This window comes from Astatotilapia calliptera, chromosome 20 (genome assembly GCF_964374335.1).
Source record: "Astatotilapia calliptera chromosome 20, fAstCal68.1, whole genome shotgun sequence".
Lineage (NCBI taxonomy): Eukaryota > Metazoa > Chordata > Actinopteri > Cichliformes > Cichlidae > Astatotilapia > Astatotilapia calliptera.
In genome coordinates this window covers 7,802,182-7,818,513 of record NC_137441.1, presented here as the reverse complement: position 1 = coordinate 7,818,513, position 16,332 = coordinate 7,802,182, and the positions used below count along the sequence as shown (strand labels likewise).

Sequence of the window (16,332 nt, the reverse complement as noted above, 5' to 3'; positions counted from 1 at the left end):
TATTGCCCAGTTTTGGTGAGTTTAGGTTAATTTTAGCCTAAGTTTCCTGTTCTTAAGGTGAAAATATCCATTGAACTACTGCTCAGTGGATATTTTCTATTTTTCAGATCATTCTCTGTAAAGTGTAGAAATTATGTGGGGAAAATCCCACTAAATTATTAATTCATGAAATCTCCAAAAGTTGACTCTGTTCATCTGGACGTAGCGTTTTCAGTGGGAGAAACGTTTCGTCACTCATCCAAGTGACTTCTTCAGTCTCAGCTGACTGCAGGTTTCCCCAATCTTGTAAACAGTACACTTGCATAATGACTGAAACCAGCTCATTGAATGAACAATGGGCTGGGAGGTCAGTTCCTTCATCATGATTATGCAAATGCTCATGACCACTGATCAAAGACCACTGATCAAATTCATGAAATACTCAGAGAAACCTCAAGCAACAAAAATCTTTAACATGTCAGTAAGCCTAAATGCTTTGAGTTGCTCACATGAGCTTGGTTGATTGGATATCTGTGTATACAAGTCACTGAACAGATTTACCTGACAAAGAGAGAAAAAAAATGCAATTTTTACTTCTCTACATATACAATTACAACTATTATCCATCTCTTTTGCTTATCCTTTTTCAGGGTGGGGGGCTGTAGCCTATCCCAGCTGTCTCAGGGCGAGAGGCAGGGTACACCCTGGACAGGTTGCCAGTCTAACACATAGACACAGACTCGCACTCACATTCCCGCAATTTAGAGTTTCCAGTTAACCTATCTGCACGAACAGCATGTATTTGGACTGTGGGAGGAAGCCAGAGTACCAGAGCATGCAAACACAGGGAGAACATGTAAACTCCACATAGAATGACTGATGGTGGAATTGAACTCAGAACCTTTATGCTGTGAGGCAACCGTGCTAACCACCGTAATTATTACAGCTGTTACAGTTGTGACAGTTTGAAATACAGAGCGTACCAACCGTTGCCTGACAGTCAAACAACAACTTACTGTTGAAGTACCAAATGCAGTTAGGAAGGATGTGAATGGGTGTCTAAACATGACAGGAGGAAGTTAAAGAAATGTGAGCCGCTTTTTTACTGGCATTTTAGAAGTGGTGAAAGGGCCACAGCAATCCACAGCAACCGGAGAGAAACCTAAGATACTTGAACATAGTTTAAAAAAACATGCATTGGGGAAATGTAATTTGCAGTTTCAAAGCTGGGATCCACATTAAAGGTAGGTGTTCTTTTGAAGACAAATATGGGGTTTCCCTGACTAATGTGCACACATAAGGGATTGACCAGACTGTCATTGTGTACATTATGGTTTTAAATGCAGTTTTTATTGGTTCTTTTTTAAAAGTCAGTAATACTAGGACACTATTTAAATCTCAAACTACATCTTATTTTCATAAATGGGATTAGATTATTCCTTTATTTAAACTCTTGTTAAGTCATTTCAGGTCATACAATAGTTTGCAATAGATTTTTCTGAGGATTTTTCTGTGGTGCATTTTGAAAGTAACGAATTCAAACTGAAAAGGTGATATTTCACATTTTGTCTCCATAGAAACCAAGACAACATGTAACAACGGAAACTTGAATTGATATTCCATCTGTTTCCTGCAAATCTTTCTGTGATATTGTTGTCTATTACCAACATCTGCTGTAGGAAAGAATCTGGAAAACATTGCCTCTTGTTTCCAGTGATGCAACAATCCAGAAGGCACATATCACCCTTTAGTAAACTGTAGTAAGCCTGAGCACAGTTGATTGCAGTAGAACAATTATTTACAAAACCAGTTACGAGTTTACAAAATCACTACACCAGACAAACTACACAATAATCCCACATTTTAGGTCTAATTTATTAGGCTAATAAAAAATACCTCATTTTAGCCTCAAAACACTTCTCAGCTACCCACTATAAAGTAGGTGTATACAGAAACACAACATTCTTCAAGTGACTTGCATGAGGTGCTTTTCCAAACTAGAGTTAAGAATGGACTGGAAAGTAAATGTGATATTGTTGGGTTAGGATGCCCCCTGCTGTGGCCTTAGGGCCAAACTGCAAACTCAAAGTTAAAAACGCAATAAACAGCCTATTCTTTTTTTTTGTTCTCTCCGGAAGCAGGCCGACAGACACAGCTACTGCTGCTGTTCACCATCAGCTCAACATATGGACATTCTTCACTTGACTCTACAACTTGATGATCAGTTTTTTCAAGCATAATTTTCCACAGAGGAATGGCCAACAATGAAGAGACAGCAACATTCAAGCCTAATATCTGCAGAAATATTATACATTAATGCCTTGGTACTGGAGGTAAAAGATCCAGTTAATCTATCTCTTTGTGCCTGATAATAAAATGATTTAAAAACAAATTAATCTTCATAGAGCCAACACGGGGAAACTGTACGGAAAAAAGTTACAGGAACATCTTAAAATTGAAAAGTAGCTACTCACTGAACTTACCAGCTGGATGTGCCAACATAGCATTGCTGTCCATCAAAAAACATGTATCGCCACTTTTGACTTTTTATAAATGTAATGTGCTCATTCTGCTGTGTCTACTCTCAGGTGTAAGAACTCAAATAACTAATGAAAATAAATGTAGTAGATTTATAGAGCCTTTGCTTTAAAAAAAAAATGCAATTCAAAGTGCTTCACAGGTCTCGGTCCAATCAATAATCTATGTTAAACCATGAAGCTGTGTTTTTATTACTCATCTTGTTGTGATGTCAGAAAAGAGAACACGAAGAACAAACAGTACTAACAAAGTTTAAGAAGAATTAATTTATGCAGACTAAAGCAGTGCTCAACTATGTTGACGTTGGGTAAAACACTAAATCAAATCCTATGTTCTGCAATCTTTTTTTATTTACTTGAAAGTAATGAATATGAATCTTCTGCTGCCATTGTGCTAGGTGAATATGTTGATGTAGGTTAACACAGTGTGGCTTGTCGGGGAAGGCCAAGAAAGAGGGCAAATCCAAGGACCTGGATGAATGTCCAGAAAAAAATCTGAATGAGAGGCCGGTCTTATACTAGTATTTTGGGGACAAACTGGACTGAAAGGAAACACTTTGTTAAACCGCTGGTGTAGGAGAGCAGTGTGAACCAGTGATGAACAGAAGCAACTGAACCCAGGAGGTCAACATCAGTTTTTTTGCCACCTTGTGGTGGACGGTAGAAGAATCAGTTTGCCAGCAAATACTCCTGTTGATCTTTGGCATTAAGCAGTGGTGTTTTTTGAAGTGGGTAGGAAGAAGAGGGAAAATTCCAGAGAAGACGTAGAAAGCAAAGGTGAGGAGTTAGACAGAACAGCAGGACTTCCTCAAGACCTTTCTTCTGGAGCATCCCTGTAGGTCACTGTACCTTCACACACTCCTCTGCAAACCATTAAATCCAGTGTGGAATCCAGTCTCTGTCAATGCAAGTGTTCAAAAAATATTAAAAGACTTAAATCTGTCCCTAGTATACTTTTTGTGCATTTAAAGCAGGGAACAACAGTGCTGCCATGTGGGACGAATGACGCATGAAAAAAGACTGTGTAGGCTATGAAGGAAACTGACAATAAAAAAGCCAAGTGGTTACATGTATTGACCTACAGGGTCTCCCTGCTCTGCCACAAGCTTCAAGCTTTTGCCTTTTGTTTTTTATAAAACAAAACTAAGCGCACATAACTTTACCATCTATGACAAGGCATCATGTGATGCAACAATTTACCTTTGCCATTTGAGTTATTGGCCTCTCTGCCAGTAAGTTTGCTTCATGCATTGTACATTTTCTTGAAGAAAACTCCTCATATAAAGAATACATCCTGTGAAGAGATGGATGCGGCTACCAGAACCGAAACCTCCTCTTATGCAACACCCTCCGCAAGTTTGCTACTGAAAACAAGAAGCAAGTTACGCAGTAGTATCTTAAAAGATGTCACACACAAATAGAGGGACCCTCCGCAAGTTTGCTACTGAAAACAAGAAGCAAGTTATCTTAAAAGATGTCACACACAAATAGAGGGTAATTTGCTGCATAGTGAGAGAAGCCAAAGGAACAGAGACATCCATGTATCAGGTGAGTGTCCCGCTGTGATCCAGGGAGCTATGCCCAATCCACGGCCATACCATGTGAGATACATGGACTACAGTTTCTTCGCACACTTCAGCCAAGTGCACACCTGCAAGTCAATCCGACCGGGGAAAAGTGCTGCCGATCCAACAATGGATTCTCTCATTTACTTCACATTTACTTTACTTTCACACTGAGATGATTCCAGGCTATTAAAAAAAATGCATGCTTACTTTTGAACATGTGAGTCCAATTTTATGTTTATATAATGTGTGAATGTGTTAAAACTCAGTTTTTGGTTCTCTCTTCTGCCCATATTTTTTCTTCTTTCCTCCTTTGATATGAGTTGATCCACTAGATTCAATGCTGGTGAAACTATATCATACCACCACCACTGATAACGTACAACCCTAACCAACCTCAGGAAGGAGAGGAGACATCACAGTGTCACTATTATACAGCACCAGATGAGAAATTAAGAAGCTTAACATCTTCAAACGCTTAATTTTTTTTAACATGATACAGTGTCGTGTTATTGACCTTAGCACTAGAAAGTGTGCACCAGAAATTACTGGTAAATTCTCATAATATGTGGTCAAATGTATCTTAAGGAGGAAATCACTACAGATAATTTTATTACTCTTAATAGCCTTCGGACATTATTTGGCCAAGCTCGAAGTTTTTATAGAAATTGGGAAACTGCCAGGCTAGGAGTTGAGCTAGATTAGCTTTGGGTTGTTTTTTTAAGACCAACCTGTCAGACGGATGCGTTCGTGTCTGTGGAAGAAGGCTAGCAATTAGCACAGAAATGCTGCGCATTTAATTTAAATATAGACGAGGCTTCGATGCAGCGAGTGCGTTGTGTGGAAATAGCCTTGCTATCGCTAATTCAACGGCTGAATGGGGAACAAGTAGAGACCCAGGACGTGAGGACATTTGAAAAACACGCATGTCCACTTGTGGTCACACCGAAACAAGTAAGTACATTTGAAATATTAAACGGCGCACTGATGACTGTGTAAAGTCATTTCGCATCCCAAATGTGTACCAAAATAGCATTATTGCTTCATTTAGGTATTTAGTTTTACATGAAACGTGTATTTTTTCATGCTCCTGATTTTATTTATTTATTTACTTATTGGATGTACGTGCTAATCGTTGGACAAGTGGCACAGAAGTTGACCCTTTATTTGGTTCAACTGACACTGGAGGGTTTTAGTAGATGAACTGTGCTTTTATAGTCCACTGATTATGTCTAGGCCTGGGCTTTGATGAGTGAACTCCAGAAGCTTAAATTGTATTCCTTTTGAGACATTTAAAGGTGAATCTGGTCTTATGCTTGGGATCATTGAGGCTGTGCATTACCCAACTTTGCTTGAGTTTCAGCTCAGGGACTGATAGCAGTTCACCCAATTCATTTTTATTTATATAGCGCCAAATCACAACAGCACTTGCCTCAAAGTGATTGTAAGGTGAAGACCCTACAGTAATACAAAAAAAACCAACAACCCATGAGTCAGATGATCTCCGATGAGCAGCACTTGGAAACAGTGGGGAGGAAAAACTCCCATCACGTGAGGCCCTTAGCAGCCTAGGCTCATTGCAGCAGGGAGGTTTCAGGGTCACCTGATCCAGCCTTAACTACAAGCTTTATCATAAACTTTTAAGCCTAATCTTAAAAGTAGACAGAGCACCTGTTCCCCAAAATCTAAACTCGTTGCACAGAAGAGGGGCCTAAAGCTTAAAGCTCTGCCTCCTATTGTACAGTGTAATACTCTCAGACTGATACCCATCAGTCTGAGAGCAAAGTGCCCTACTGGGGCGATATGGTACTATGGCATTTTTAAGATAAGATGGGGTTGTTCAAGACCAATTTTGGATTTAACAGAGTGAATGAAGATAAGCCAATATGGGAGAAATATGCTCTCTTTCTAGCCCCTATCAGTACTCTCACTGCAGCATTTAGGATTAACTAAAGGTTTTGGTGTTTGCCATCGGATTTCATGGATAGATGAGGCTGGTTATCATCTGCAGTGTAAATGTGTGCTATGCCTTCTAATAATGCTACCTAAGCAAAGACACCCCAATAACTTTAGTTTGCCACCTCCATGTTTCATCGTAATACATATTATGTTCTGTTTATAGAATTTTGTGTTTGATTTACCCAAAATATAATGAGACCACTTTCTATTGAGCAGTTGAATTTTCAACCACTGGGTGGACGGAGCACTCTCCCATCTACAAAAAAGATTTAAGGATCCTCAGTTTGTGTTTTGGCAAATTCACAAAAGCCTTTTGTATTCTTATTGGTTAGCAATTGTTTTTGCACTGCCACTGTTCCATAGCTGATTTTCCACTGTCTTTTGATCAGTGAAGTCTGACCTTTACTGATATGAAAACAGCCTGCTCCTTGTATGCTTTCATTAGATATCTTCTAACTTCCTCAATGAGCTGTCACAGAAGGATTTTTGGATAAGCTGCCACTCCTGGGAAAGGTAAATGTTGTTCCAAGTCATTTCTGTGTGTGGACAATGTATCCAAAGTTTTGTAGGCCTTTCCAGATATATATTTCAATCAGCTTCTTTCCTTTTATCTTCTTCTATTGTTTCTATTTAATTTTGGGACAGCAAGGTACCGGTGAGACTGTTTAGCCAACATTAAGCTATGTGATAAACTAAGTGGTAGAATAGTTTCCTTTTTTAGTTTAATAAATATAACTATCATTAAAAGCTTGTTCCAGGACTTTTATAATTATTGTTTTCTGTTGAACTGAAACAGTTTAGTTTAAAATAGAGAAATTGACAAAATCAGTAAGAAGACAAATTCCTTTTTCATTACACTGTATTTGAATAGCTTTTACATACAGTACTGTTCAAAAGTCTTAGGCTGTCTTTCATTTCTTTATAATTTGGTGGGAAACTAGAAATATGGGGCTTTGTTAAAACGCATATGGAAATAAAATATATAAGGCAAAAACAGAATCTGTATAATTCTAATGAGCTTGAAAGTCAACATTTGTATTGAACACATTTTTTTCTTCATTAAACTTCATCAAATGTCTTGAACAAGCTTTCTTGCCATTTTTTTAAGTAGTCGTTAAGTAGTAGTTCTCCAGGCTTCTTGAAGAATGTTCAAAGGTCAAAGATCATCCAACAGTACTGCAATAATGTTGAGGTACAGTCGATGACTGATAGTTTTCTCTAGTGTGTTTTCTATGTATGCCTTTGTGCATTAGCAGCATTTTTCTGGTTCATTATCATGCTAAAAGCTGAGCCCCTTTTCAATCAGACTGCTTCATGATGGGTCAAAATCTGGCAGTTCTTTCCCCACAGTGTGGGAGACCCATGCCTGCCCCATTGTTATCTTGATATTTTTCATAGATTCAGCTAAAAAATGGCTTTTTCTTTTTTTTTTTGGCAGACCACTAGTCCTTAAAAATACAATTTAAAGTTGCTTCTTTACGAAGTTGTCTTTTACATGTAGACATATCACTGATTCATCCCTTCCGTCAGTCTTCTCCTGCTTGAATCATTCACAGATTCGTTTTAAGTGGTTTAAAAAAAATTGGAAGATCCTCAGAAAGCCTGTAGAAGTTTTCCCCAAGCCCACTTAAAAATACAAGAAAGTCTAACTCCTTAAAAACAACATTAAGAAACAATGGATGGCTGGAGAGTTTTTCAAAGCACTGTTGATGCAGTGTTTTTACTACGCAGTGAGATAACGTTGCGTCGCATATTAGGCCAATTTTTCCAGAATAAACAGCTGCGTGAGCTTGGAAATTCTTATTAATCATATATTCAACATATCAATGTCCTCTTACTTCGTATTTAAACCGGAAGTTTCCCGAAAGGACTCTTCTCCCTTCGCCCGTATCGACTTCCGCCCCGTGCCTGTTTGTAAACATGCGTCAAGACCACGTGATCCTGTCGACGTATTTCAGAGCCCCGTCCAATCAGAAAACGGGGGTGTGTGCGAGTGGGCGTGGTTGAATTCTGTTGCTGTGAAAATGTCGATGGACTACGGGTTTTCATTAGGGCAAGGGACCACTCTGGAGCCAATGTTAACCAAGAGGTTGATGGGAGGTTATATCAGCGACGAAGAAGCAGTTATAGTGAACCGGAGAGGTTGCGAAAGAGTCGCTGTCGGTAAGCAGCCTCATCATCAGATCTTCAGGAAGAAACTGTTTATTTACATCTACCGGCTGCTCCTATGAGTCATGTAACATAATCTGTATGTATATAGGCTATAGTGCCCCTACTCTGGGTGATGAGCTGTTTTAGTGATGTTTACTAACGTTCTTCGTTTGTTTGGGGGGGGGGGGGGTTGTTTTTTTTTTCTGTGTTATATAATTGTACTAGCGTTGAGCTTTGCTTATTTAAAACTACAGCTAATCGTAAAACAGTTGCTATGTTTCGTTTTATTAAAGGCCGATTAAAAATTACGCATGAACGTGATATGATTATTATAGTGCAGTGCGCAGTTTCCAGGGTTGCTTCCCAACGTTACCCGGAAATAATTTAGAAAAAAAAAGAGAAAAAGTATTTGTTACAAACTGTTCCCTTATAAAACATGTCTGTGCGCATTTGTGGCTCATTTTCTTCGGAGACAGTGAGAGGGGCAGAGTTGGGTGGGAAGGTGTGCTGGATGCTTACTGCAGGAGGATGTTGCGCACTTCAATTTACCCCCGGAGTGAGTGGTCCGTGCATCCATGCGGTACTGCGTAATAATTTGTTTTCGAGAAAGATGTTGATAACGTGTTTGTTTGTGACTTTTAGTTTGTCATTTCGGGTGCAGAATTTAAATTATTGAAATTTAGGACGTGTAGTCATGTGCATGAGTGTCTTGATTGAGTAAGTTTAAAATTAAGTTACAACACGGAGTAAAACTAGTTTACCTTGAAAACTGTAATTCATAATAGGTAAACCATAGAGAAGCTACTACTCCTCCAGTCACTTTGCGTGATATACTGACTTTGAATTGTGTTATGATTGCACCTGTCAGAGTGCGTCACGCTAATATAGCACAATTTATTCTTAACATGTTTAAACTGTCATGTTGAAAGTAATAGAAAATAAACAATAAAATATGACAAAACTTAAAATTATGTAAGATGTTTTTTTTTTCTTCCGCTGTTCATGAGCAAAATTACATCCTTGAGTTACTAATTTCAAAACTTGCTCCCGATTTATTTCTAAAGGCTCATTTTTTGTTGTTTGTTGATGTTTATTGTGTGCCCTGTTGTTCCAGTGCCTTGACTCAGCTCCATCCATCCAGAGGTTTCTGTCATACGCACTTTTTATTCCTGATGTAAACAAACCGTCAGAGGGCAATACCTTCGATCACCAAAAGATGGCGTATTTATGCAGGGTTACAGAACAGTTTGTTCTGAAGCAAGAAAGTTCTCTAAACACTGTTCTTGGAATGAGTCAGATATTGGGAAGCATTGATGCAACACTACAGATTGAGGGTGAAACAGCAGCTTGCGCATCTAAATGAGGGGTAACGAATGTATTTTTCATTCATTTTTGTGCCTGGTAATGTTAGAAACCTCCAAATGACTGCAATCCTTTTAACAACTCGAGTTGCTGACGTCTTCAAATGCACATTAAGAGACCATTTTCAGGGTTGAGATTGAAATGCTATAGGAATGTTTCTGGAATTTAACGTAGTTAAAATAGACGACATAGTTCAACGTAGAAATAAAAAATGCTTAACCTCTCAGCTGATATTGCTGTTTATCTTTTCACAGAGCAAAAGTAGAGACACGCTCAACTTCCCTTGAAAGGTGAGAACCAGCACACTTCTCAGAAAACCAGGTCAGCCAAGTTTTTTGTAGAACAAATGGCAGAACAGAGCAGTAGTCCATTGTTTTTATCAAATGTTATCCAAAAGTCAAGTATCTGTGTGATATTTGCAATATTTTTGAAGGTTGTTAAGTCAAGGGTGTGGCCAGTAGTTGGTGATTATACCTACAAACAACATGTCACATTTTAACATGTAATATGTTACTTTTGTTACCCTACTTTATCGTTTTTAGATATATAAAACTATGGACCTTTAAATAATATTTTTGTTCTAGATCATATCATATTTTTATCTATCCATCTGACATGGTTTTTTAGGAGCTTCTTCCGATGGCAAAGCTCTGCCAGATGTCTCTTCATGATACAGCGACTGATGCTTAACACTTCTGAGAGGCAACTTGAAACCAGGTAATAAAAGGTAAAAACTGTTTTGTTTTACTTAAGACAACATAGATTTTAGACTTTTTCTTTTTTAGCCTGAGATCAAAAATATGCGCAGCTGCATTCAGGATTTTTATTCTTTGTTCCCATTGCAGCCAGAAAACAATATCAATGGAGCTGACTGGGCACCTTTCCAAGGGAGAGATTAAGGTTTAGGAAGTGGAACAGGCATGGCTGATAGATGACATGGCTAAAATTAACACACTACCCACTGGATGAGGAGAATAAATAGCTGACAGGAAGGACCAACACTTTAAAAGCATGTACCCTTAAAGTCACATAATATAACTGTCAGCACAACCATTGTCACACTAAAACTTCCTGTTCCTGTTAGAGGGCTACAGATTGGACCCCTTTAGCATTTCCCAAGTTATCAAAAATGCTGGAATATCTAGAAAGATTGGAAATGAATGAAATTATTTCATTTTATTCAATTTTAGAAAGTTTATGTTTTGTAGATGGCCAAGTTTAGAAATACCTGCAACTTAAAGTAAAAAAAATACTGCATCTTAAAGTAGTAGGTTAACTTAACATAAAGTGTTGCACTTAATAGCGTAAAGCTCAACGTGAAAAATATACTTCTTAGTCTTTTTCTAGTTATTTTGCAAGAGATGCACAGGACATCTTCATCCTAGAGGAGCAGATAGACCTCAATCCTCTGATCAATACCCTCTACTTCTACCGGTCTGCACGGAGCAAACATGCTTTGATCCCTCGGATCCCTTACATTTCCCATATAGCTCGAGGGTGAAAGCTGATTCTTTTAGCAATGCTCTTCTTTCTCAATCCTGTAAGGTGAAGCTGTGGGCTCTGTGTTCTTGGGCTCCAGTGGGGAATTAGGACATCACGAGCTACAAGTGCTTTAGGGAAGAAAATTTACAGCCACATGAAATGCTGGAAATCTACACTTGCAACTGGAGAATAATGGAAAATTTAAGGCATAAAAATAGAGAGCTTAGTTTGTGCTTCAGAGGCTCAATGAAGCCTTTGAACTCACTGTAAAACTAAAAGGTTTAGGAGATCAGTGTGACCGGACTGCAGTAGAAAAAATATTCTCAAAACATAGTTGACATCCACTTCAGCACTTGAGTACAAACTTGCAGTTATAATGTTAGGCTTAAACATTTTCCTCCGTGTTTTTAAAAATGATGAATTATTAATCAAAGCACTAGTTCAGTGTTAACATTGCCGTGTATCTCTAATATAAATAGGTGTGGTGGTGAAATGACCAGCAAACTTTATTTGGCTTTCGGTAGCTGAGACAAAGCTTTTGTTTCAGTTTAGTTTATAAAGGGCACTTTATGCTTCTGAAATGTGAACAGACCTAATAGGGACAGATGAGCTCATAAAAGGGACAGAACCAGGCTTGTTCCTCTTGTCGCCCTGCCCGGACGCTGCTTCCTGTATTGTTTGCATAGATTCAAATATCATTTTTGTTACGCTTAGCTTTCTTCAGACTAATTTTGTATATTGACACTGTGAATACATTCACCTAGTCTGTATATAGATTTATAGTTCGTATCTAATAATATACTCCGTCTGTTTTTATCTCTTTCCACAGACCATTGCGTGAATTTGTCGTATCGTCCGCAGTCGGTAGGAATAGCAGTTGTAGTGTTCACAAGGTACCATACTGTAGTTCAGGTAAAGTGTCGTGTCTAATGGAATATTAACAGATTGTCTGGAGTCGTTTCATAAGGTAAACAGAATGATTTTAATGGTTATTGTTTTTAACTTTCTCTTTTTATCCTCCTGCAGTGCCAATGTCTCATTTATATTAGAAATGAAGAAACATCTGTTCGAGGTATGTGAACAATCACACAATCTGCAACCCGAATTCTTAAAATAAACTCAGCTAATGTTTTACTGAATCAAAGCAGACTATTTATAAATCGGGAATCGCAGTCCTTTTAAGGACATCTAACGTAGTACCCATGTTTAGATCTTATATTTTAAAGTGTAATCACTTTAAAGTATAAGCTTACATTCTTTTTCACAATATACATGAAACGGTTAACAGCACAGTGCCCTGTGTGTCCTTTAGGGCAGCGCTGAGGTTGAGAGCACTGAAAGAGGAAGTATATGTTGTAGGGCTATTCACGGTCTTGATGTGTCAGAGTCAGGATGTGATGGTCAGTCACTTTGCATTACATATATTTTTCCTTCTCTAATCTGGACCTTGGCGACTGAATGCGGAACCATATGCATTCTACAACCTGTACAATGAATCTACAGTAAATCACCATATTAGGTACATACAGCATAGCCACACAGTGTTAAACAGGGTCCTGTTTGTTTCAGAGATAAGTCGGATTCTTCCTTAGACAGCTTTAAAAAGCCAAAGGACCATTTTAGTGCTTATGCAACAGATACACACTCTGGTGATGTGCCTTTAAAACCAGTGGCTTGTCAGGTGATCGAGGAGGCTCAGTCAGTTCTGCCTCACAGACAGAGAAGCCAGAGTGTGTCTCTAGCCGAGAGCAGAGAGGAGAGTGCCAGAGAGAAGGGCAGCGGAATGAGAGAGACCCAATTATAAGGGACATAGGGGGAAATGGGGACACAGCAACGTCACAGAGTGGGGGAGAGGGAGCCTTGGTGGTAGGGTCCCTTTAACTGCAGTCTGCTCATGCTCACTTGCCTTCTCTGGCACCTAGCAAGTGTGTTTCTGTCTCAGCTTGATCAAGAGGCTGCGTTGTGTAGCCACAACAGTGGTACAAAAGCACAGAGAATTAAGTGCTGCGTCACACTCAGGAAGAGGAATTGCGTGGCTAAGCGCGCGTGTGCACAGCTGTGCGTGTGTGTGCGTGAACGCGCACGTACATATGCATTTGTGTGGGGTCTATTCTGTTTCTGTGTATATGTGTTAGCTCGAAGTAGCAATCTAATGGCAGTTCTGCTGTTGCAACAAGATGAAAATAAAGAGTGCGTGTGTTTTAAGAGCCAAGCAGAGGGAGATACAGAGAGGGAGGGAGTGCAAGCCAGAGAGTGAGAAAGAGAGAGAGATTTTGGATTAGTTGCTACGTCACTTTTTCATGTCGGGAGAAACAGAAGCTGAGATAACAGAAGCCCAGAGTCATCGTCAGTCGGTTTCCACCTGGAGTGAACACAGTGGTTTCGGATAACCTCGCCTTTCTCCTCCTCTTCCTCCTTGGTAGTTTTGATCTGCTCTGCCTGTCGCTGCTTTCTGTGTGTGTGTGTGTGTGTGTGTGTGTGTGTGTGTGTGAGCGTGTGTGTTTGTGTGCGCGCTGTGTAGTTCCTGTGAGTTTCAACATGGATGCTGAAGATGTGACATAGTTTCACTAGGTCTTGTTATGATAGCAGGGTAAGGTGTGCGTAGGGTGGGCAGAGGTGCGACAAAAGGGTTAACAAAAGAATATTCTGGAGAGTTCTTAATATCACGCCGAAGCCCAGTCAGGAATGTTTTGCCGAGAATTATCGAGGCATTCGAACAACGCTTCTTTTTTCCTTCTTCTTCTTTTTGTCAACATCACCTCAAGAAATCCGGATGGCTACATTAGTGGAAATAGGTGAATATAGTGGTTGCGTGGCGCTGTCTGACCTATTATGAAACAGAGTATTACATGTGTAATACACCAGCATTTACTTGTGTGTACAGATGCAGCAACGTGGACAGCATAGAAAATGAAATGAAATTGCAGAATAAGTTTGTTGTTAAATTTAGGCACACAAATGACATTATTTTTTATTGTTTTGTCACCACGCATATGAAGTACATGTGTACGTATACGCATATTCACATTGTTGACTGTAGGCCTACTTTTTGTGGTTAGCTTACGATGAAGCTGAAGCAAAGAGTGAGCATCCAGGAAGAGATGTATGTATGTGTGATGGCAGAGACTGTTGAGGATCCAGCTGTATCAGATAACAGCATGTGGCTAGTGGCACTTTTATCATGTGATTTGTTTTGTTTTTTTACCCTCAAGGGCTACTGGGATCTGGCAAAACCCTTCCCAGGACACATTTGTTTCTGCGTAGTTAGGAGAGATCGGGATGATGACGCAGTCATTTATGGGCTGGACTTCTCTTTAATCAGTGCACAGCTCGTATCTCTCCATTTCTGTCCGTCTGTTTATCCGTCTCCTGTTCTCGGAGAAAGGGACAGGCGGAAAGAGCTAAATGTCATGGCTCAGGTTCAGAGAGAGAGAGAGAGAGACACTGATAAAAGAAGGATAGATGAGACGAGAGGGAAGTTGTTTACCTTGTTCTCTTGGTGACTCTGCCTTGGCTTCTCTCCAGTTCACATGCAGTGGACTTCCTAAAGCTGCTGCATCACAGGCCATCGTGCCAAAGCTGAATTCTCATTGGATGGGAGGAGCTCCCCTGGCTCCACGAGCTTCACAGCAGTACTTTATTGGTTTTTAGCAAGCAAGTAGCTGGAGTTCAATACCTAACTGATTGGGGAGGGCTCTTTTTTTTTTTTGTTTTGTTTTGTTTTGTTTTGCTGTTGCAGAAACACTTTTCCATGGATACAACCTTAGCTTATATGTTTATATGATTTTGTATTGTTCCAAAGAGTTAGGAAAGTGGCAGTTGATAAATCAGTTGTTTAAAGCTGCGTTTTTACAAGTAGTTCTTTTGTTACGTAACGATCAAAACAGTAATGACATTTCTGACTGTCCCTGTCTCTTATGGGCCTTGTTTGCACCGTGTTTTACAGGTTATATGAATTTCAGATCTTTAAAAACTTATAACATGTACACATTTATTAGAAGGTACTGGGATCCATAGAAGTTTCTCATTTCATTTCATATAAATTAATATTCTTTTCATATCTTTTGTTAAGGCATGAACATTATTAACGTGTGAAACGACAGAGGTCCATTTAAATATGTTTATTTGATAGCTGTTATATTTATTCTGTGTTCTCCTTATCCTTGCTTCTAGATATGTTTTCGTATTTTTGCCTCCGAGGTGCTTTGCACAGAGTCTCTAGGCTGTACCAGATTTAATTAGAATTTATGAACTAGAGGTACATCAAAGGAATTATGTCTTTTTTTTTTCCTCAGGTATTCAAACCACATTACATATTCACTTACAGGACCTTGCTCATTTAGAATGACATATATTTTACTTTCTTGAAAATCAAAGGAAACTGTAGGACCTGTGAAATAAAATGTTAAACGAGGCCTTGTCGTTTACTATGGACTGAGCTGATCAGTATTTTGTGCATAGCGCTCTCCCTGGCGCTCAGATACCTGAGTACTTATATGCTGCAGATGGCAACTTCAGCAATTATATAAATCCTCAGAGGAAAGCGGTTTTCTGGTCCTTTGTGCTGGAAGTCCAGTGTCCACACTATGCTACATTTCTGAAGTGATGCAAGAGCGCGTGTGGCTGTTCAGTGGTCTGCATTGCAGCTCCTGCCTCTGGAGTCAGTGTCGCGTCTGTGCCTCGCTCTCTATTCTAAACCTGCTGATGCTGTAAAAAGCTTTTTACTCTCACGGCTTTTTAAAAATGTTCCCCTTGTAAAGATGATTATGAAGAACATGATTTCTAGCATCACCACTAAAGGTTCAGTTCCAGCTATGTTAAAAATATTGAGAAGGGTCGTGGTGTGTCGTGCCCCCTGTCCATCCACACAAGGCATAATGTAGCACTGTCAGATACAAAAAATACCGTGTATTTGTTCACTGCATAAAATTGACTGATCATACTTGTTTTGACAAGTACAGCTCTAAGCAATAATGTTACTTATCATGCATGTTTCACTGCAGTTTTCTCCCAGCATTTTAATCCCAGAGAAGTAAGGACTGGTATTTATCGTCGTTATTCGCGAGGTGCTTCACAGTTCCACTGTGAATCTGTCGATAACTGCTCTCTGAAGGCCTCCTGTCCCTTTAAATCTTTTATAAGCATTACACAACAGGTCCAGTGGCACACAAGCAACAAACAACCCGAAAAAGAAAGCTCACAGGGTTGGGTCGAGGCAGCCAGGGGAAGGAACCAGACACCTACAGACAGACAGGCCCTCTGATCAGAGCCGTCACTGTGGCTACCACGCAAACACA

The 16,332-nt window shown here is 39.4% G+C and overlaps 2 long non-coding RNA genes across 3 annotated transcripts; one reads left to right on the top strand and one right to left on the bottom strand.

The window, feature by feature from the left end:
* Nucleotides 1-2,757: 2,757 nt before the first annotated feature.
* On the bottom strand, nt 2,758-7,974 carry LOC145423176 (uncharacterized). The gene is made up of 2 exons (XR_013904285.1): nt 7,879-7,974; nt 2,758-3,414 (listed from the first exon to the last, which is right to left on the bottom strand). It is a non-coding gene; the product is annotated as an uncharacterized LOC145423176 (long non-coding RNA).
* Nucleotides 7,975-8,016: 42 nt separating this feature from the next.
* On the top strand, nt 8,017-15,449 carry LOC113012882 (uncharacterized). 2 transcript variants are annotated; one of them, XR_013904284.1, is made up of 5 exons: nt 8,017-8,203; nt 9,808-9,843; nt 10,181-10,280; nt 11,865-11,947; nt 12,062-15,449. It is a non-coding gene; the product is annotated as an uncharacterized LOC113012882 (long non-coding RNA). The 2 variants fall into 2 exon arrangements; XR_003270770.2 differs by having other exon boundaries at nt 8,020-8,203; nt 11,865-15,449.
* The last annotated feature ends 883 nt before the right edge of the window (nt 15,450-16,332 follow it).